The sequence below is a fragment of the Macaca nemestrina genome, chromosome 16 (genome assembly GCF_043159975.1).
Source record: "Macaca nemestrina isolate mMacNem1 chromosome 16, mMacNem.hap1, whole genome shotgun sequence".
Lineage (NCBI taxonomy): Eukaryota > Metazoa > Chordata > Mammalia > Primates > Cercopithecidae > Macaca > Macaca nemestrina.
The window spans coordinates 34,497,765-34,519,451 of NC_092140.1; the positions used below are offsets into that span (position 1 = coordinate 34,497,765).

Below are 21,687 nucleotides of genomic sequence, written 5' to 3' on the forward strand. Positions count from 1 at the left end.
TCTCCCATTTTATTTCTAATTGAGCTTGTCTGGATTTTCTCTCTTCTTTTCTTGGTTGATCTTGCTAATAGTCTATCAATTTTATGTATCTTTTCAAAGAACCAGCTTTTTGTTTCCTTTATCTTTTGTATTTTTTTGTTTCAATTTCATTTATCCTGCTCTAATCTTGGTTATTACTTTCTTATGCTGGATTTGGGTTTGGTTTATTCTTGTTTCTCTAGTTTCTTCAGGTGTGACCTTAGGTTGTCTGTTTGTGCTATTTCAGTCTTTTTGATGTAGGCATTTGGGGCTATGAACTTTCCTTTTAGCATCACCTTTGCTGTATCTCAGAAGTTTTGATAGGTTGTGTCACTATCGTCATTCAGTTCAAAGAATTTTTAAATTTTCATCTTGATTTCATTATTGACCCAATGATCATTCAGGAGCAGGTTATTTAATTTCCATGTATATGTTGGTTTTGAAGGTTCTTTTGGAGTTGATTTCCAGTTTTATTCTGCTGTGGTCTAAGAGAGTGCTTGATATAATTTCAATTTTCTTAAATATATTGAGGCTTATTTGTGGCCTATCATATGGCCTATTCTTGGAGAAAGTTCCATGCACTGATGAATAGAATGTATATTCTGTGGTTGTTGGGTAGAATGTTCTGTAAATATCTGTTAAGTCTGTTTGTTCTAGGGTGTAGTTTAAATCCATTGTTTCTTTGTTGACTTTCTGTCTTGATGACCTGTCTAGTACTGTCAGGGGAGTATTGAAGTCCCCCACTATTATTTTGGTGCTGTCTATCTCATTGATTAGTTCTATTAGTAATTGTTTTATAAATTTGAGAGTTCCAGTGTTAGGTGCATATATATTTAGGATTGTGATATTTTCCTGTTGGACAAGGACTTTTATCATTATATAATGTCCCTCTTTGCCTCTTTTAATTGCTGTTGCTTTAAAGTTTGTTTTGTCTGATATAAGAATAGCTATTCTTGCTTGCTTTTGGTGTTCATTTGCATGGAATGTCTTTTCCCATCTTGCCTTAAGTTTATGTGAGTCCTTATGTGTTAGGCGAGTCTTTTGAAGGCAGCAGATAGTTGGTTGGTGAATTCCTATCCATTCTGTGATTCTGTATCTTTTAAGTGGAAGATTTATACCATTTACATTCAACATTAGTATTAAGATGTGAGGTACTATTCCATTCATCATGCTATTTGTTGCCTGCATATCTTTTTTATTTAATTTGTATTTTTGTTTTATAGGTCCTGCATGATTTATTCTTTAAAGAGTTTCTGTTTTGATGTGTTTCTAGGATTTAGAACTCCTTTTAGCAGTTCTTGCAGTGCTGACTTGGTAGTAGTGAACTCTCTCAGTATATGTTTGTCCGTAAAAGACTGTATCTTTCCTTCATTTATGAAGCTTAGTTTCACTGGATACAAAATTCTTGCCTGATAACGGTTTTATTTGAGGAGGCTGAAGATAGAGCCCCAATTCCTTCTAGCTTATAAAGTTTCTGCTGGGAAATCTGCTGTTAATCTGATAGATCTTCCTTTATAGGTTACCTGGTGCATTTGCCTCATAGCTCTTAAGATTCTTTCCTTTGTCTTAACTTTAGATAACATGATGACAATGTGCCTAAGTGACAATCTTTTTGCAATGAATTTCCCAGGTGTTCTTTGAGCTTCTTGTATTTGGATGTCTAGTTTTCTAGCCAGGCCGGGGAAGTTTTCGTCAATTATTGCCCAAATATATCTTCCAAACTTTTAGACTTGTCTTCTTCCTCAGAAACACTGATTGCTCTTAGGTTTGGTAGTTTAACGCAATCCCAGACTTCTTGGAGGCTTTGTTTATATTTTCTTATTCTTTTTTCTTTGTCTTTGTAGGATTGGGTTAATTCAAAAATCTTGTCTTCAGACTCTGAAATTCTTTCTTCGGTTTGTTTTATTCTATTGGTGAGACTTTCCAGAGCATTTTGTATTTCTATAAGTGCATCCCTTGTTTCCTGAAGTTTTGATTGTTTTTTACTTATGTTATCTATTTCACTGAAGATTTCACTCCTCATTTCTTGTATCATTTTTTATTTCCTTAAATTTCCTTTCTTTGGTGCCTTCTTGATTAGTTTAATAACTGACCTTCTGAAATCTTTTTTGGGTAAATCAGGGATTTCTTCCTGGCTTGGATCAATTTCTGGTGAGTTAGTGTGATTTTTTTTTCTTTTTTTTTTTTTGAATGTTAAAGAACCTTGTTTTTTCACATTACCAGAGTTGGTTTTCTGGTTCGTTTTCATTTGGGTAGGCTCTGTCAGAGGGAAGGTTTAGGGCTCAAGGCTGTTGTTCAGATCCTTTTGTCCCATGGGGTGTTCCCTTGATATGGTACTCTTCCCCTTTTCCTAGGGATGTGACTTCCTGAGAGCTGAGCTATAGTGATTGTTAACTGTTTTCAGAATCTAGCCACCTATCAGGTCTCCCAGGCTCCAGGCTGTACTGGGGGTTGTCTGCATACAGTCCTGTGAGGCAAACTGTCTGTGGATCTCTTAGCCGTGGATACCAGCACCTGCTCCAATGGAGGTGGCAGGAGGGTGAAATGGACTCTGTGAGGGTCCTTAGTTTTGGTTGTTTAATGCACTATTTTTGTGCCAGTTGGCCTCCTGCCAGAAGGTGGCACTTTCAACAGAGCATCAGCTGTGGTAGTACGGGTAGAATCAGGTGGTGGACTGTGCCCTAGAACTCCCAAGAGGGTATGTCCTTTGTCTTCAGCTACCAGGGATGGTAGGGAAGGACCGTCAGATGGGGGCAGGGCTAGGCATATCTGAGCTCAATCTTGCCTTGGGTGGGTCTTCCTGTGGCTGCTCTGGTGGATGCAGGTGTGGTTCCAAGGTCAATGGAGTTACGTTCCTAGGAGGATTATGGCTGCCTCTGCTGTGTCATGCAGGTGTCAGGGAAGTGGGGGAAAGTTGGCAGTTACAAGCCTCACCCAGCTTCCACAAAACCCAGAAGGCAGTTATCACTCTCACCATGCCCCCTACAACAGGACTGAGTCTGTTTCCAGGCAGTGGGTGAGCAGGACTGAGAACTTGCCCCAGGCAACCAGCCTCCCAGCTGCAAAAGCAAGTGGGGCTTTTGTGCTTCCCCACCTGTGGAGTCTGCACACAAGATTTACAGCTTCCCCCGAGTTCTGGCCAGGAGACTTCTCATTCAGTTGGAATTGTTACAAAGCTCAGCTGGAAGTTTTCTTCTCTCTGTGTCCTTTTCCCAGTTCCACTGACAGCCCCCTCCAGGTAGCCCTATAAGACAAGTCAGAAATGGTTTCCCTGGGAACCCAGAGATCCCACAGGACTTTTCCCACTGCTTCCTCTACTCCTGTATCTCACTCAGCTCTCTAAATTGACTCAGCTCCAGGTAAGGTCAGAATCCTCTCCCATGATCTAGACCTTGAAGTTCCCAAGTGAGGGTGTGTGTTTGGGGGCAGACAATCCCCCTTTCCCACTTCCACAGTTTGGGCACTCACAGTATTTGGCATGTCTCCCAGGTCCTGCAGGAGCAATCTTGTCTGTGGGTTCTCGGCTTTCCTGAATTATTCCTGCAGCAGTTCTGGAGCAAAAGTTCATGATGTGAGACTCCACGTGCTGCTCTCTCCATCTGAGTGGGAGCTGAAATCTAGTCCTGCCTGATCCTCCTTGTCTATTTTTTAATCGGGTTATTTGTTTTTCTGCTATTGAGTTGTAAGTGTTCTTCATAATATTTGCAAACCCCTCATTAGATATGTGGTTTGCAAATATTTTTTCCAGTTCATAGGTTGCCTTTTCATTTTGCTGATTGTTTCCTTTGTTATGCAGAAGTGTTTTAGTTTGATGTAGTCCCATTCATTTATTTTTTTCTTTTGTCGCCTGAGCTTTTGTTGTAATAGCCAAAAAATTATTGTCAAGGCCAATGTTAAGGAGTTTTCTCTCTGTTCCCTACTAGGAATTTTGTGGTTTCAGGTCTTACATTTAAGTCTTTTACCCATTTTGAGTTGATTTTTGTTTATAAGGTATGATAAGGGACCAATTTTATTATTTTGCATGCGGAAAAAGAATTTTTCTCCCAACACCATAGTTATGAAAGTGTCTATTCTCCATTGTGTCCTACTGGTGCTCTTGTCAAAAATTAGTTGACTGTATATGTTTGGACTTATATTGGGGCTCTCTATTCTGTTCCATTCATCCATGTTTCCATTTTTATGCCAGCATCAAACTGTTCTGATTATTATAGCTTTGTAGTATAATTTTAAATCAGGAAATGTGATGCCTTCAATTTTATCTTTCTCAGTATTGACTTCAGCTATTCCAGGTTTTTTGTGATTCCATATAAAGTTTAGGATTTTTTTCTATTTCTGTGAAAAATGCATTAGAGTTTTTAATGGTAAAGGATCATGGTTTACAATTTTTTAATTTAATTTTTAAATTGACAAATAATAATTGTGTATATTTGTGGGGTACAATGTGATGTTTTGATCTACATATACATTATAGAAACATTCAATCAAACAAATTAACATATCCATCATCTCACCAACTTATCGTTTTTGTGGTGAGAATATTAAAAATCTAGTCTTTTAATTATTTTGAAATATGTAATACATTATTATTAACTGTGGTCACCATGCAGTGCAATAGTTCCCCAAAATTTATTCCTCTAGTGTAACTGAAGCTTTGTCCCCTTTGATCAAGATCATCCCTTTGCCTTTCCTTTTGCCTCCTTCCACAAACCTCTGGTAACCACCTTCTATTCTCTGTTTCTATGAGGGCAACTGTTTTAGATTCCACACATAAGTGGCTAATACAATATTTGTCTTTCTGTACCTGGCTTATTTTACTTAGCATAATGTTTGCTGTATTCATCCATGTTGTTGTGAGTGACAGAATTTCCTTTTCTTTTTTTTTTAAGACTGTGTAGTATCCCAAACACTATATATACATATATAGTATCCCAAACACTATATACACATATGTAAAATATTTTTTATCCATTCATTTGTTTCTGAACACTTAGAATGCTTCCATAGCTCTGCTACTGTGAATAATGCTGAAATGAACACAGGAGTGCAGCTATCTCTTTTACATACTCATTTTAATTTCTTTGGATATATACCAAGAGGTGGAATTGCTGTATCACCCGGCAGTTCTATTTGTTTTCTGAGGAACTTTCATACTGTTTTTCATAATGGTTATACTAATTTATATTTCCACCAACAGTGTACAAGGGTTCCCTTTTTTCCGCATTCTTATCAACATTTGTTATTATTCATTTTTTTGTAACAGCCATTCTAACAGGTGTGAGGTGACATCTCATTGTGGTTTTAATTTACATTTCCCTGGTGGTTAGAGATGTTGAGCATTTTTTCATATATCTGTTGTCCATTTGTATTTCTTCTTTTGAGAAATGTCTGTTCAGATTCTTTGCCCATTTTTAAATTACGTTGTTTTCTTCCTGTTGAGTTGTTTGAGTTCTTTATTTATTTTGGATATGCCAGATATATGGTTTGGAAATATTTTCTCTCCTTTTGTGAGCTATCTCTTCACTTTATTGTTTTCTTTGTGATGCAGAAGCTTTTCAGTTTGATATAATTAGATATGGCTATTTTGCTTTTGTTGCCTGTGCTTTTGGAATCCTATTTGGGAAGTCATTACCGAGACAAATGTTGGGGAGATTTTCCCCTAAGTTTTCTTTTAGCAGCTGTAGTCTTAAGTCTTACACTTAAGTCTTTTATCCATTTTGAGTTGAGTTTTTATATGGTATTAGTTAAGGATCTGGTTTTATTCTTTTGCATGTAGATGTCCAGTTTTCCAAACATTATTTATTGAAGAGACTGTCTTTCCCCATTTTGTACTCTTGTTTTTCAAAAAATCAATGGACTGTAAATAGTTATGTTTAGTTTCCTGCTTTCTCTACTGTTTTGTTGGTTGAGATACGTGTGTTCTTATGCCAGTATTATGCTGTTGTGATTACAATAGATTTATAATCTATTTTAAATCCAGGTAGTGTGATGCTTCCCAGCTTTGTTCTTTTTGTTCAGGATTATTTTTGGTATTAAGGATCTCTTCTGGTTCCATATTACTTTTAGGATTTTCTTTTTCTATTTCTGTGAAAAATGCCATTGGAATTTTGATTCAAATTGTATTGAATTTTTAGATTGTGTTAGGTAATATGAACATCTTAACAATATTAATTATTTCAGTCCATAAACATGGAATATCTTTTTTTTATGTTTTTCAATTTTTTTTCATTAATGTTTTATAGCTTTCAGTGTACAGATCTTTCAACTCCTTGGTTAACTTTACTCCTAGTACTTTATTTTATCTTTTTTTTTTTTTTTTTTTTGATGCTATTGTAAATGGGATTGTTTTTCATTAACGTTTTATAGCTTTCAGTGTACAGATCTTTCAACTCCTTGGTTAACTTTACTCCTAGTGTTTTATTTTATTTTTTGATGCTATTGTAAATAGGATTGTTTTCTTTATTTTTTTGGATTGTTCATTTTTGGTGTATAGAAATGTTACTGATTTTTGTATGTTGTTTTTATAACCTACAACTTTATTGAATTTATCAATCTTAACTTTTTTGGGGGATGGAGTTTTTAGAATTTTCTGTATATAAGATGATATCATCAGCATCAAAGACAATTTTGCTTTTTTCATTTCCTACATGGATGTCTTTTATATTTTTTTCTTGCCTAATTCCTCTGGCTGGTACTTTCAGTACTATGCTGAATAAATGTGGTAAGAGTGGGCATCCCTACCTTGTAGTGGGTCTTAGTGGAAAAGCTTTCAGTTGTTTCCCGTTTGTTTGGATTTAAGCTGTATTTCAAAAATGAACTTCATTATGTTGGGAAATTTTCCTTCTATATGTAAACTGTTAAGTTTTTTTTTTAATCAAGAAAGGAGATTGAACTTTGTCCAATGCTTTTTCTGTGTCAGTTGAGATGATCCTGTGAATTTTATGTTATTCTCTTAATGTGACATATCACATTGATTGATCTACATATGTTAAATCAGACTTGCATACCTGGGATAAATCCCAGTTGGTCATGATATATACTATTTTTGATGTATTATTAAATTTGGTTTCATAGTATTTCATTGAGGATTTTTGCACCAATTTTCATCAGACATACTGGTCTGTAGTTTTCTCTTCTTGCAGTGTCTTAGTCTGGCTTAGGTGTTATCAAGGTGATCTTGGCCTTGTAAAACATGTTTATATATGTTCCCTTTAGCTCTATTTTTTAAGTAAAAGTTTATAAAGTATTGGTGATACTTCTTTTTAAATGTTTGGTAGAATTCAGCTATGAAGCCATCTAATATTGGGCTTTTCTTCTTTGGTAGGTTATTAATTACTACTTCAGTGCCTTTATTTTTTAATTGGTCTGTTCAAGCTTTCTATTTCTTCCTGATTCAATCTTTGTAGGTTATATTTTTCTAACAATGTATTCATTTCTTTTAGATTATTCATTTTTTTGCTATATAATTGTTTATAACAGTCCTTTATGATCTTTTTAATTTCTGAGATATCTCTATTGTAATATCTCTACTTTTACTTCTGATTTTGAGTCTTCATTATGTTTTATTTAGTCTAGCTGGAGGTTTGTCAATTTTGTTTATGTTTTAAAAAATAATCTTGCTTTTATTATGTTTTCTATTTTTTTGTTCTTTATTTTTGTTCTGACTTTTATTATTTTATTCCTTCTGCTACTCTGAATTTAGTTTGTTCTTATTATTTGAAAATGTCCTTGAGGCATAATTTTAGGATATTTACTTGGAAACATTCTTCTTTTTTAATGTAGGCATTTATTGCTATAAACTTCCTTTTTAGAAATGCTTTTGCTACATCCCATAGGTTTTGCTAAGTTGTGATTCCATTGTTATGTGTCTCAAGATATTTTTAAATTTCCCTTTTGATTTATTCCTTGACCAGTTGGTTGTTCAGGAGCATATTTAATTTCCACATATTTGTAAATTTTCTAAGATTCCTCCTGTGGTTATTGATTTCTAGTTTTATATCATTGTGATCAGAAACAATACCAGATGTGATTTGAATCTTTTTGAATTTTTAAAGACTAGTCTTATGATCTAACATATGGTATATCCTAGGGAATGTTCCATGTGAGGCAGAGAAGAATGTATATCCTATTGCTATCAGATGGCAAGTTCTATATATGTCCATTAGGTTCATTTAGTGTAAAATGCAGTTAATGTAAATATTTTGTTGTTAACTTTCTGTCTGGTTGATCTATCCATTTTTGAAAGTGGGGAAGTTTCATGCTACAATTATATTTGCTATCTCTCTCTCCCCTTGTGTTCATTAATGTTTCCTTCTTATATTTAGTTGTTCTGATGTTGGATGCATATATATTTACAATTATTGTGTCCTGTTGATAAGTTGACCCCTTTATCATTAAATAATGTCCTTCTTTGTCTCTTTTGCCAATTTTTGACTTAAAGTCTATTTTACCTGATATAACTACTCTTGCTCTTTTCGTTGCTATTTGCTTGGATTATCTTCTTCCATCCCTTCACTTATAGCCTATGTGTGTCCTTAAAGCTAAGCTAGATCTCTTGTAGGCAGTACATAGTTGGATATTATTATTTTTTTTCTTTATTCATTCCGTTTTGGTTGCAGAGTTTAATCTTTATGTGCTTTGGTTGCAGAGTTTAACCCATTTCCATTTAAGGTTATTATTTGTAGGTAAGAATTTACTCCTAACATTTTGTTGATTGTTTTCTAGTTGTTTTGTAAATCTTTTTATTCCTTTCTTTCTTTGTTATGCACATTTTGTGTTTGGTGTTTTGCTACAGTGCTAAGCTTTTGTTTCTTTCTCTTTCTTGTTCATGTATCCATTGTGGCTTTTTCTTTGTGATTACCATAAGGTTTATATGATGCTTAGTTTTGAACAAGAATAATAAGTGCTGCCTGATGGCAGTAGCTATGTATTCTTGGCTTCCTTTACTGCTATCATGCAGGGCAATATAGAAGGTCACCCGGTAACTGCTTGTTAAATCTACTTTGCCTTTTTCAGGTATTCACTGTTATAATTATATTGAAATTAATTTCAAATCTATACATTTTCTTTCTTTTGTATTAAAAAAATTTTTTTGAGACAGGGTCTTGCCCTGTCACCCAGGCTGGAGGACAGTGGTGTGATCATAGTTCACTGCAGCCTCAACCTCCCAAGCTCAAGAAAATCTCCCACCTCAGCCTCCCAAGTAGCTGGGACCACAGGCACACACTACCATGCCCAACTAATTTATTGTTTTAGTTTTGATAGAGATGGGGTCTTGTTATGTTGCCCATGCTGGTCTCAAACTCCTGGGCTCAAGTGATCCTTCTGCCTCAGCCTCCCAAAGTGCTGGGATTACAGTCATGAGCCTTTATGCCCAGCCTGGATTTTTTTTTGGTTTTGTTTTGTAGATAAAGTTCCATGAGTGGGATTTACCATTTTTATGACTCTTGGTACATTTCGTTAAGTAGATTTCTAAGAGTTGCATCAGTACTCTAATAACAATGTATAAACATAATAATTTTATTGCACTCTTGGCAGAATTGGCTATTGACATTAAAGCATAGTTTTTGTTAGTTTAACACTGTCTGTAGAAAATGGCATTTTACTGTTTTAACATGTATTTTTTTTTTCTTACTACCCTGGTTTAACACTTCTCTTTTTTATTTATAATTTGTTTTCTGTGAATCATCTCTTAGTTATCTAAGACTTTTGGGTATTTATCTAATGATTTCTTAGTATTTTTCTTTTTTTTTTTTTTTTTTTTTTTTTTTTTTTTTGAGCTGGAGTCTTGCTCTGTCACCTAGGCTAGAGTGCAGTGGCATGATCTCGGCTCACTGCAAGCTCTGCCTCCTGGGTTCACACCATTCTCCTGCCTCAGCCTCCCGAGTAGCTGGGACCACAGGCACCCACCACCACACCCAGCTGATTTTTTTTTTTTTTTTTTTTTTTTAGTAGAGACGGGGTTTCACCGTGTTAGACAGGATGGTCTCAGTCTCCTGACCTCATGATCTGCCCCCCTCAGCCTCCCAAAGTGCTGGGATTATAGGCGTGAGCCACTGCTCCCAGCCTCTTAGTATTTTTCTTAACAAGTTGAATGATTTCTTCGTATAATAAATGTAGTATAGGTTTTATTGCTCTTATTTACTACAAACATCTTTTACTGTATGTTGTTTGCATTCTTATTTAGCCTTTGTTTACTTGCATCAAAGTTTTCTCATTTTGTATATAGCCAAATACATTGATGTTTTTTCTAGTAAGTTTTGTCCCCATCTGTCTTCAAGACTTAAGACATAATCACAATCAGCTATTTTTAAAAATAAATTAGATTGAGTCCAGAGATGTTTGAAAATATAGTGGAGAAAGTCTAACAACATAGCTGATAATTAAATTATGATAATTTTCCTTTGTACATTACACCGTTCTTTTATTTTAATGAATTAGGTAAACTCCCTTCCTGAATACCCACTGTGAGAATAGACCGAGTTGGTGGGATATAAACAGAAGAGAAGTTCATCTCTTCCACTAACTTCCCACTTGTTCTCATTCATTTTGTACCATATGGTTAAGTTGTCCTATAGTATCAATCTATCACATCATCACATAAAATAATATCTGAAATTTTGGCCTGGTCATTGAAATATTTCTTTTATTTGTTGCCTCTATGTGGTGTTTTAATTGTGTATCCATTGCCTAATGCCAAGTGAATATTGTCCAATATTTATTTATTAAACATTTATTGAGCTTTTACCATGAACCAGAAGTGTTGAAAATAAGCAAAAGCAATCCCTACCTTCAAGGAACTCATAGTGCATTCAGCTCATTCCTCCTAGAATATTCTCTGTATTCTGCTTCTGGAAACTTGCTCCATTTTCTTAGTATACTTAAATATTCCTATACCTTAAATATTCCTTCACAGCAGTACCTATTTTTTTAAGGCTCCCATTCAAATCCTATTTTATCTAGTAAACTTTCTATGTCAACTACACCCATGTTGGCAAGAATGTTTTATCTACATTATAACATTTCATTTTTATGAGCTTCATAATAAAGTTACAGATATATACCTCTGTCTCCTCTGTAAGACTTTGACATTTATGACAATAGCAGTTTGATTTTATTCAACTTTGTATACCTCCTAATGCATAGCAAGGCTTGTGCTCATGGTAGGAAATGAGTAAATATTTGTAGTTTTTTTTTTTTTCTGTTCATTGAAAGGTCAAAATCCAAGATTACAATCAACTCCTCCAATATTGAGTCACAATTACCGCGATTTTTGCCATTCTTCAATTTGTGTGTTTATTGACACTGTAGAGATGCTGTGCTTTCCACAGGGCTCAGATTTAGTATCCAGTAAGTGTTCAATAAGTTTTCTTGACTGACAGGCTGAAAGGGTGGCATTAAGTCTGTGTACAGAATCTGTAATAACATTTGCTATCCACTTATTTCTGTATTCTTGCAATTTAAAAAAAAAAGGGGCACAAAATTTAGTCAATGGATGTTTGATAAACCAGTTTTTTTTTTTTTTTTTTTGGTTGAAAATCTTGCTTTAGTACCATGCCAAGTGTTAATTTACATAACTTCCTGTTTTTGTCATTTGCTAAAAAGGTTTCTTTCACAACTGCCAAGTGGCAAAGGGGTTTCGGCTCTTTCCATTAAGTTTTAATAAAACATCCTGGAGTACAGATCCCCTTTACCTGGCTCATCTGGGAATTGTTTGGAAGAGATCCATTTATTTTACTTAAAGTTTGTTACATCCTTCCATTTCGGTAGCAAATCCCAGGGTGCTGTTATAGCCCAGAAAGGTTGGTGTTCATTTGTTTAGAGACTTATGAAAGATTACTCTTTGCGGTCAGTGTCAGAATGTGTCATAACAGGGGTCCTCCTTTTATTTTTACTTGGTAAACCCTGTGAATGAAGACAATCTGATGTTTCTAATGAAAGTGACTTTTATAAACAAGTCATCCCCCACCGATTGCTTGACAAAATACCAAGGCCAATCCTAGGGAAAATTGGGAAGCTGAGAAAGTTTGCTTTTATTCCTTGCCTGTCATTGTTCTCAGAGCTACTTTGTCATCTTGGAAAGCCTCCCTTATTGTGTGACTTGCCTGTTTCTTCCTTCTGGGTCCTTTTATCCAGACTTTATCTCTGACATTTATTCTAGAGACATCTCTCTATCCTCTCCCACTTTCCTCAGCTCCTGCCACCTTAATAGGAAGGTAAATAGGAAGTGTTTCTGATCTCTTACTATGACTCTGGCACTGCACTAAGCACCTGATATGTACTATCTCATCAATCCTTAAAGCTATCCCATGAGTTGACTATTATTATCACCATCATTTTTCAAATGAAATAACTGAATCTTAGTTTAAAAGATTTGCCCAAGGTGACACAGCTAGTGTGGCAGATGGTAATTTTTACAGATGACCACAGCACCATCTCTCATCCTGCATGTTCTTCCATAATGTGACCTTGCCACTCTGCCCATTAAGGGTTTGGGTCTGTGTCCTTTCCTTCTTTTGAATCTAGGTGAGTTTATGATGACTCCACCTAAAGGAATCTGGCTGATGTGATGTGGACTTCTGCACCTGGAAGATAAAAGACACAGTAGCTTCTGCCTTGGTCACTGAAACACTTGTGCTTGAAGCTCTGAGCTGCAAAGTGAGAACTCTAATTACCCTGAGATGGCTACATCATTGTGACGAAGTCGAATCACATGGGGATGTCACATGTAGATGCTCTGACTGGCAATCCTAGCCTTTGAGTCATTTCATCGCCAGTGCCAAACATTGACCATGAATGAAGCTGTCTTGGACCTTCCATATCAGCTCACCTACCAGCTGAGAATCACCAAGTGACCTTAATCAGTGCTACAAAGGGCAAAAGTATCAATGAGATGAACACTTCCACAAATTCCTAACTCACAGAATCTGCAAGAAAACAAAAACAAACAAACAAAAAATCATTGAGTTTTGGAGTATTCTGTTACATAGCAAAAGTAACTGGAACAGCTAGTAAGTGGGAGAACCTGAATGGGAGCTGGGCATTCTGACTCCAGAGTTCTCACACTTCATCCCTAAAGATGAACAGTCCCACAATAATCTGTGACACCAATGTTTGCATATAACAGGATCTTGCTTTAACTGCAAGGGTTAAATTTCTAATGGCAAAATTTTTGGCACCAATGGAAAGGTTGGTGGTGTCCTCACATCAAATCAAGGTGCTCATTATCTATTTCACACTAGAAAGACAGTAGCCTGATCATTGAATACTTAGTATAATTTATTTTATTTCCTACTTATTAGAAAACACATTTTCCAACTTTTATTGGAATGTAACACACATATAGAAAAAAGCACAAATCATAGGCGTATCATTTAATAAATTATCATAAAGTTAATTCTCCCATGTAATCACCACCCAAGCAATAAATAGAAGGGAATAAGGAGTTGTCTCTTCATTGCTATAAGGGTTCCTGTATATAGCACCTTATTTGTTGCTTTACACTACCATGAATTTAGAAAATGAGTAACAAAATGTCATAGACGTTTTTAGGTAAGAAACAAATGGACTATTATAGATTTAGCTTTGGCTTTGGTGACGTCTATTTGGCTCTGCCGGGACTTTTGTTCTTATTTCCAAGTTTACAGACATGTTGGCCCCCACTTAGTCCCCCTACCTATTTGGCTACTGGCTCTCCACAAAATGGTGTGCTCAAATAGAGCTAAGTTTGCACATACACCTTGTGTGTTTATGACCATCTGTGTCAATCATGATTTTCTGTCTTAGAACACCTTACTCCCCCTTCTTGGTCCTTGTAAGGCTACTCCTCCATTCCTACCTCTGGAAGATCTTCCCTGACCTTTCACTGCTCCCCACCCTAACCTTCACAGCTCCCAAGGACTCCGGGGTGATGTAGTACTGCTCTCCTCAGGACTTCTTGACCATATATGATTATCTCAGTTATGATGTTTTTCTCACTGTCTTGCAATTATTTGTACACATTTCTACCTGCCAAAGAAATTGTGAGCTCCTAAAAGGCAGGACTTACCTAGCATATTTCTTGCCACATTGCAGGAATCAATACATATTTACTGAGCCACCTGGAAAACTATAGATGATTATATCCTTTAAATAAATAAACTACAGATTAAAGGATAAACATTAGGTAATGAGAACCTCAACTCAAGCAATTTTTTAAAGCTATTTTACAACTTTAAAGTCTGCTCAATCTAATCAATTAAAATATCAGACTAAATGTAACTTACAACACATAAATGCAAAACGACCATATATTTTCTTCTAACACAGGTCAAATATTAATTTGGTAAAAAGCTCTGTAACAATGAGAATATTTTTTCCTTTGATATGTACCAGTGTATGTCTCAGTTTCATCAACTCTTCAGAATAAAAAGTATATCTAAATGAGGTTATATTTCTTTTGGTATTGAAATTATAATGATTTTGAGTCTCCATTTTCCAGTATAGATAGCCAAGATATTTCTCCATGTCTCACAGTCTCCTCTGAAAACAATTCTTCCTTCAACCTTGGGCCCACAGATACAGATTTCCTGTCAGCTACTGATTCCCTCTTATTCTCCCTCTACCTCTATCTCTGTCTGTCTGTCTCTCTCTAACTCTCTGTCTCCCTCTATCTGTCTCTGTTTACCTCTGTCTCTCTGTTTTCTTCTCTTTCTCTCTGTCCCTGTCTGTCTGTCTGTCTGTCTCTCTTCCTTGCTCCCTTTCTTTCCCTATTGCTCCTTCCTTCCATTGCTACCTCCATCCCTCCCAGACTCCCAGAACAGGCACAGAGAACACTCAATCCATAATGAGAAAAATAACATTTCTCTGAAGAAAGCATAACTTGCAGAGATCCAATGTTGTCTACACCAGAGGCAACTTTATATATAACACCCAGAGCAGTTTAGCTCTTTGTAACTGCTAGCCTCAAATAGTTCTACTTCAGAAGAGGGTCTTTATATTTAAAAACTCAAAGGGCTGCTCTCTCCTCCCGCCGCCCAAGATGCCGAAAGGAAAGAAGGCCAAGGGAAAGAAGGTGGCTCCGGCCCCTGCTGTTGTGAAAAAGCAGGAGGCCAAGAAAGTGGTGAATCCCCTGTTTGAGAAAAGACCTAAGAATTTTGGCATTGGACAGGACATCCAGCCCAAAAGAGACCTCACCCGCTTTGTGAAATGGCCTCGCTATATCAGGTTGCAGCGGCAGAGAGCCATCCTCTATAAGCGGCTGAAAGTGCCTCCTGCTATTAACCAGTTCACCCAGGCCCTGGACCGCCAAACAGCTACTCAGCTGCTTAAGCTGGCCCACAAGTACAGACCAGAGACAAAGCAAGAGAAGAAGCAGAGGCTGTTGGCCCGGGCCGAGAAGAAAGCTGCTGGCAAAGGGGATGTCCCCACTAAGAGACCACCTGTCCTTCGAGCAGGAGTTAACACCGTCACCACCTTGGTGGAGAACAAGAAGGCTCAGCTGGTGGTGATTGCACATGACGTGGATCCCCTCGAGCTGGTTGTCTTCTTGCCTGCCCTGTGTCCTAAAATGGGGGTCCCTTACTGCATTATCAAGGGTAAGGCCAGACTGGGCCGTCTAGTCCACAGGAAGACCTGCACCACTGTCGCCTTCACACAGGTGAACTCGGAAGACAAAGGCGCTTTGGCTAAGCTGGTGGAAGCTATCAGGACCAATTACAACGACAGATACGATGAGATCCGCCGTCACTGGGGCGGCAATGTCCTGGGTCCCAAGTCTGTGGCTCGTATCGCCAAGCTCGAAAAGGCAAAGGCTAAAGAACTTGCCACTAAGCTGGGTTAAATGTACACTGTTGAGTTTTCTGTACATAAAAATAATTAAAATACAAATTTTCCTTCAAAAAAAAAAAAAAAAAAAGGGCTATTAGGTTGATTTTCCCAGAACACAAGGAAAACTCTGCTCTCAAAACAGCATTCAAAGAGTATTAAATGTTGCTTTTAAAAGCAAAAATTTTCCAGATATTTTAATATTTAAGCATCTTTTAGGGCTTAGTTTTAACAATAGCCCCCCAATTCCATGTGGGAGAAGAGTGAAATAGTGTATAACATGTCCATTCCTACGAGACTGTCTTCTCTTGTATAAAATTCTCTCTAGACTATCACCAGGACATATTAAAGGAAGAATATAAACAAATCCCTTTGATTTTTATCAGAAACCTGCATTGAATTAAAATTTTAGTAAATCCATTTTTTTTCTTGGCATGGAGAAGAAATTTCATCTACATGAAAAATGAAACATCAATCTACTGGGGAAATGTACATTACAAAATCAAATTAAGATCAAGAAGTTGTAAGACAGGTTCAGTGTCAACGCCCAGATCCCTGAGTGCATTTTGCCTGGACAGAAAACTTCTCAGAGTGGATCTTAGGATTCTTTCCAAATAAGCAGCCTTCTCCTCCCTAAATCTCTACATATGGTTGAGGATCAAAGTCAATGCTCAGCGGAGACTTGTGATCTGAATACCACCATTTTCTGGTAATAAATAATTCCTTATTTAGATCAGAAATATAATAGAACAAAAAGGTTAGAACTGCTGAGCTCTATAATCCGACACAAAGGAAAACCTCATTCTTCAAATTGTTGCTCACCCGTCTTTTAGATGAAGCTTGAAAGATTTTGTTTGCAAAAAGCTGTTGAGAGGTTAGAAGGTCATCCTTAGCTACAAAGCTCCTTAGGGTTTTCAAAGTACTTAACCATTCCCTGAAGGTGCCCTTTCCCTGGGCAGTGTTCAAAGCCTCTCTAGAAGATTCTTCAATATTTCTCTTTCCACAGTCAAACTAGGCTCATTGTTTAGAAGAAATGGATTCAGGTGAGTGTCTTTGAACTGCATTTTGAATGGACTATGAAGTCAAGTGGCCTTAAACAAACACATATGAGCAACTTGCGGCTAAAAAAAGGATTTTTAAAATGTTACCTATTTCTACGAGGGAAAGGTGGTTGAGGGAGAGGTGTTTTATGTCAGTTAAAAAGCAAACATGCCTTCTTAGTAGATCTGAATTTCAAGGTTCTATCTTGTATTTTTCATGTATAGTTTGATTTTGAGATATAGGCCAACACTGCCTTTTTGAAGTATTGCTATTTAATTTGTGGGAGATCTTTCATTCGAATAGCTACATGGACAGAGTAGAGGTTTAAAGCAGTATCAAGATTAATCAGGCCAAAAGATCCACTGCTATAAAGTAACTAATTAGTAAGTAATTAGTGAGCACAAACTATGTGTAAGGCAATAGTGTATTTTGTGACCTTGTTTCTCTAGATCAAAGTTTAATTCTATACTTTCCAAGGCTTGTTCTAAGAAAGATATGCCTCATTTCTATAATTAGAAATGAATAAATGGTCCAATTTATTCATGAGTCAGTTTTCACAGGGTTGAGGCAGAGTCATGATTAGTGCTTATCCTGCAGCTCTTGTAGGTCACAAGGAATGCCTCTTCTGTGAAATGATATAATTCAGAAAAGCTTTGTCCTTCCCTCTGTTGCTCTAATTACAGTTGTCACATACACTTTAGAGTCCTAGGTGTTAGAAGTTAAAGGGATATATGTAATTGACAAAAAGTGAATTTTAAGTGAATTCCTATTTGTACTTTTAGCAATTGCAGAAAATGAAGGAAATTCTTTTACCATCCCAAGAGACCCAGATTATCATCTAAAAGTGCTTATTTAACTGTTTTCAACTTTTCCCATATTTCCAAGCAGATTTTACTTCACATATATAAAGTATGGGCAACATGTGTGCACACACACACGTTTGCACACACAAACACACATACACGCTTATTCTCAACGCTTGTCTTGGAGGCAGGAGATGGCAGGAAACATCAGGGACTGGTTGTAGACTTATCAAGTCAGAGATCATTTGTTTCAACTGTCATTTTGTTTAGGAAACTCAAGACTGATTTGTGCAAAAGCAGTTAGTTACCTCGGACAGAACTAAAACCAGAACCCAGATGCCCTGACTCCCTATTAAATTTTATTTTTCTCTACTTCTCATTAAAATCCAATTCACACAAAAGGTAAAGATCAAAGGCAAAGAAAAGCAAGAGTCTATTTATAGTTTTCTCCAACTTGAGATTTCAGCAGTACAATTTTGGATAAATTTACAAAAAATATTGATTCCACTTACCCTTCTTACCTGCTGGAAGCCAAAAGACTGATAAGCAACGTATCAACAGGTTGCACAGCTGAGCACTAACCAATCAGAATGAATGCTGACAGCTGGGAGGGAAGTCTTGGCAACCATTTAATCTGCAGATCCCATTATTCTTTACCTCCTACCATGTTGCTTTATATTCCTTGCCTAGAGTTCCAGATGACCTCTGGAGAGTTGCACTGAACCTGTAGCCTCTAGGACAAGGGCTATGAAATCCTTTCTCACTTTCCCTAGATCAACTTCCCCACGGTACTGGAGTTGGAAGTCACTGCCCCACACCTGAAGTTTCTGGTGTGGGTCTTATACTAAACTGCCCATCACCCAGAACCATGGCACTGTCTTATCATAATACTATCATGAGGACTTTGCTGTCTTATCACAATACTATCTATCATGAGTACTTCACTGAAGACTTTTTTCCATCTGTTTCATTGAACTTAATTTTCCCCACCTTCACCATGGCTACAAATCTACCTGTGACTGCAGCTCTTGAACCACCCTAGTACCCTCATGGGGACCTGCCGCTATCCCTCCCACTGTCAATCCTTCACCTGACAACCCTCATATTTCCCTCATGCCAAATCTTAGCGTCCTTCCGTCAGAATCTGCCTACGTTCCAACTCAGTGTGTAAGGACTTCATGTGCCTTTATTCTCATTTGTCTGTGAGAGATAAATGAGTGGACATTATATTTCATTTGGTGGTTATTCCTTACATGTTATGTCCATTCTGTATTTGTACCTTGACAGGAAAAAACTTTAAAAAACAATGTTGATATCTAACTCAAATGTCTATTATTTGCAGACTGGGTAAACAAAAAGTTAATTGTTACATATTTCTTCATGGAATACTATTAACAATAACCTAAGAATAAATGAGTTACAGCTGCCTGTAACAACAGGGATCAATTTCACAAACATAATAATGCTGGGTAGAAGAAGCCAGACTCAAGATAATACCCATTATGTTTTCACTTAAATAAAGTTAAAAAGCAGACAAAACTAATCTATGGTGTTAGAAGTAAAGATAGTGGTTACCTTTCCAGGGAAGAGAGAAGGGATTAGGTGGTTGCTTAAGGGGGGATTCTGGGGGCTGGCAATGTTCTTTCTTGCCCTGGATAGTGATCACATGGGGGAGTTCACTTTATGATACTTTATCAAGTCAAACACTTAGGATTTATGCATTTTTGAATGTGATTTACACTTCCACAAAAAGTTGAGAAATGTGTATTTTCTAGTCAATGGGAAGTAAAAACAAAATGAATTATATTCATTATTCAGTGACCAGGGCTAATGTTTCTTAATTGTGAGACAAGTAATGAGTACTTTGATTTAATTTGAGGAACCTATCAGCACTTTCACTGGTGTTAGAAATTTCACTATTAGAAAGTTGTCCTCATGGTTAAAGCAAAATCCTGGTATATGCAAATAGTGGTAGAAAGCGTGTCACAGGTTATTGTGGGTTTGTTCATCCTTATAGTGTAGGGATGAAGTGTGAGAGCTCTGGAGTCAGAATGCCCAGTTCACATTTAGGTTCTACCACGTACTAGCTGTTCCAGTAGTTCCAACACACACTCTCTGATGATCCTTTGAGGAAGAGCCAATAAGATCGGATTTGTTCTTTGTCTGAAAATTTCCCCACATAAGCAAAATATCTGGGAGTAAGACCTATATTTTTGTTGTAGATGAGAAAAGAACCGTGATTTTATCTCACCTCCTTTTCCTGGTGGTTTGAGAAACCCCATCAGTGAATTTTCATCATAACAATATGTACAAAAGTTCAATATTTATGTGGTTGAAGCTATAGTCAATAATCTGTCCATTTGTCCTGTGTCAAGTTGCAAGTATGACAAGGCAGAAACACCATTAAGTGCACCTCAGTTTTATAAAGAGACAAATTTCACCATGTCATGCATAATTTAAATAATAATAGTAACTAATCAAGGGTCACAAAATTGCACAGAGACTATCAACCCTGTATGAATTTTCCATGTGATAAAATACCTTCACGTATTTCTATTTAAAGCCTTTGCTCACTTTTTAAACTTAATGCCATGTTAAAACATGCGCAGGGATTTTGAAATATGCTTGGCTGGGCGTGATAGCTCACGCCTGTAATCCCAGCACTTTGGGAGGCCAAAGCGGGCGGATCATGAGGTCAGGAGATGGACACCATCCTGGTCAACATGGTGAAACCCCATCTATACTAAAATACAAAAAAATTAGCCAGGCCTGGTGGTACATGCCTGTAGCCCCAGCTACTCAGGAGGCCAAGGCAGGGGAATCGCTTGAACCCGGGAGGCGGAGGTTGTAGTCAGCCGAGATCGTACCACTGCACTCCAGCCTGGTGATAGAGTGAGACTCCATAAAGAAAAAATAGAAAAAGAAAAAGAAAAAGAAAAAAAAAAAAAGGAAAAGAAATATGCTTGAGTTTGTAGCTTGCTTTCTCTCAAAACAAAAACAAATCAAACCAAGTTTGTTAAAGTTATTGCTTAGAAATTGTCTTCTAAAACTTCCTCATGGTAAAAACAAAGGGTAGTACAATTTGTATCTGAAAGCAGTTTTTATAATTTTTTATTTCTATTTCATTTGTTTTTGCTATAGGTTAGATAGTACAGAAATGTTGGGAGCAAAGAATGATAGAAATGCCATTTTTCCACTCCCCTCCAGAGGCAGTCAAGATCGTGTAAGAATGAGAGCTATGGGAATGGGAATGACTTCAGATTAATGAACTGAGAGAAAATAAGGAGAAAACACGACTGAGAATCATACTAGTCAAAAAAACAGTTAAAATATATCATAAAAAGATATTTATTTAAAATAGCTTTTGCTAATTTAAAAAATAATACATGTTCATCTTAAACTTATTTATAAAATGCAGGGAACTGTAAAGAAGAAAGTAAAAGTCACTGACAGTCCTATTGAGTTAACCACTGGTGACATTTTGTGGTATTTTCTTTTCAGTTTTTTCTCCACTTCTGTATACAAAATATATGTGTGTCCTTTACTGAAATAAAGTCAGTCTATATACAATTTTTAAAATTTTGCTATTTTCACTACACATATCATGAGCATTTTCTCCCTTTGTTTAAACATTTTTAAATTTTTTTTGCTATATTTTATTCAGTTCTATGGCATTTTAGAATTTGATCTTTTCCTATATATATAACTTATCAACTAAAAGGAGTCTTCCATTTATAATACATTGCTTAGTCAATGGCATCTAGTTAATAAACGTACTTCACTGAAGTAATGTTTTTCTATGGCAGAACTCATGGGGTTTCTATAGACCCGTTCGGAGAGGGGATTGATGGCAGGGATGCAAGTGACTCCATAGGCTGTGGATGAAACTAACTGAACCCACACGGTGGTGACCCAGACCTTAATTCTCTCTGATGGGATGGATAAGTCTTATCTGCCCCATTTCAAATCTAAAATCTTTCTTCAGAGCACCCTGGATTATCTATATTCCAATTGTTTCTTTTCA

The 21,687-nt window shown here is 36.6% G+C and overlaps 1 long non-coding RNA gene and 1 pseudogene across 2 annotated transcripts in view; both read left to right on the forward strand.

Annotated features, from left to right (window-relative positions):
• The window catches only part of LOC139359211 (uncharacterized), a 126,603-nt gene that overhangs the window by 19,746 nt on the left and 85,170 nt on the right, over positions 1-21,687 (forward strand). The gene's annotated exons all lie outside the window — the stretch shown is intronic.
• Positions 15,013-15,893, forward strand: LOC105481711 (large ribosomal subunit protein eL8 pseudogene; annotated as a pseudogene). Its single transcript, XR_987139.2, has one exon. The product of XR_987139.2 is annotated as a large ribosomal subunit protein eL8 pseudogene (transcript).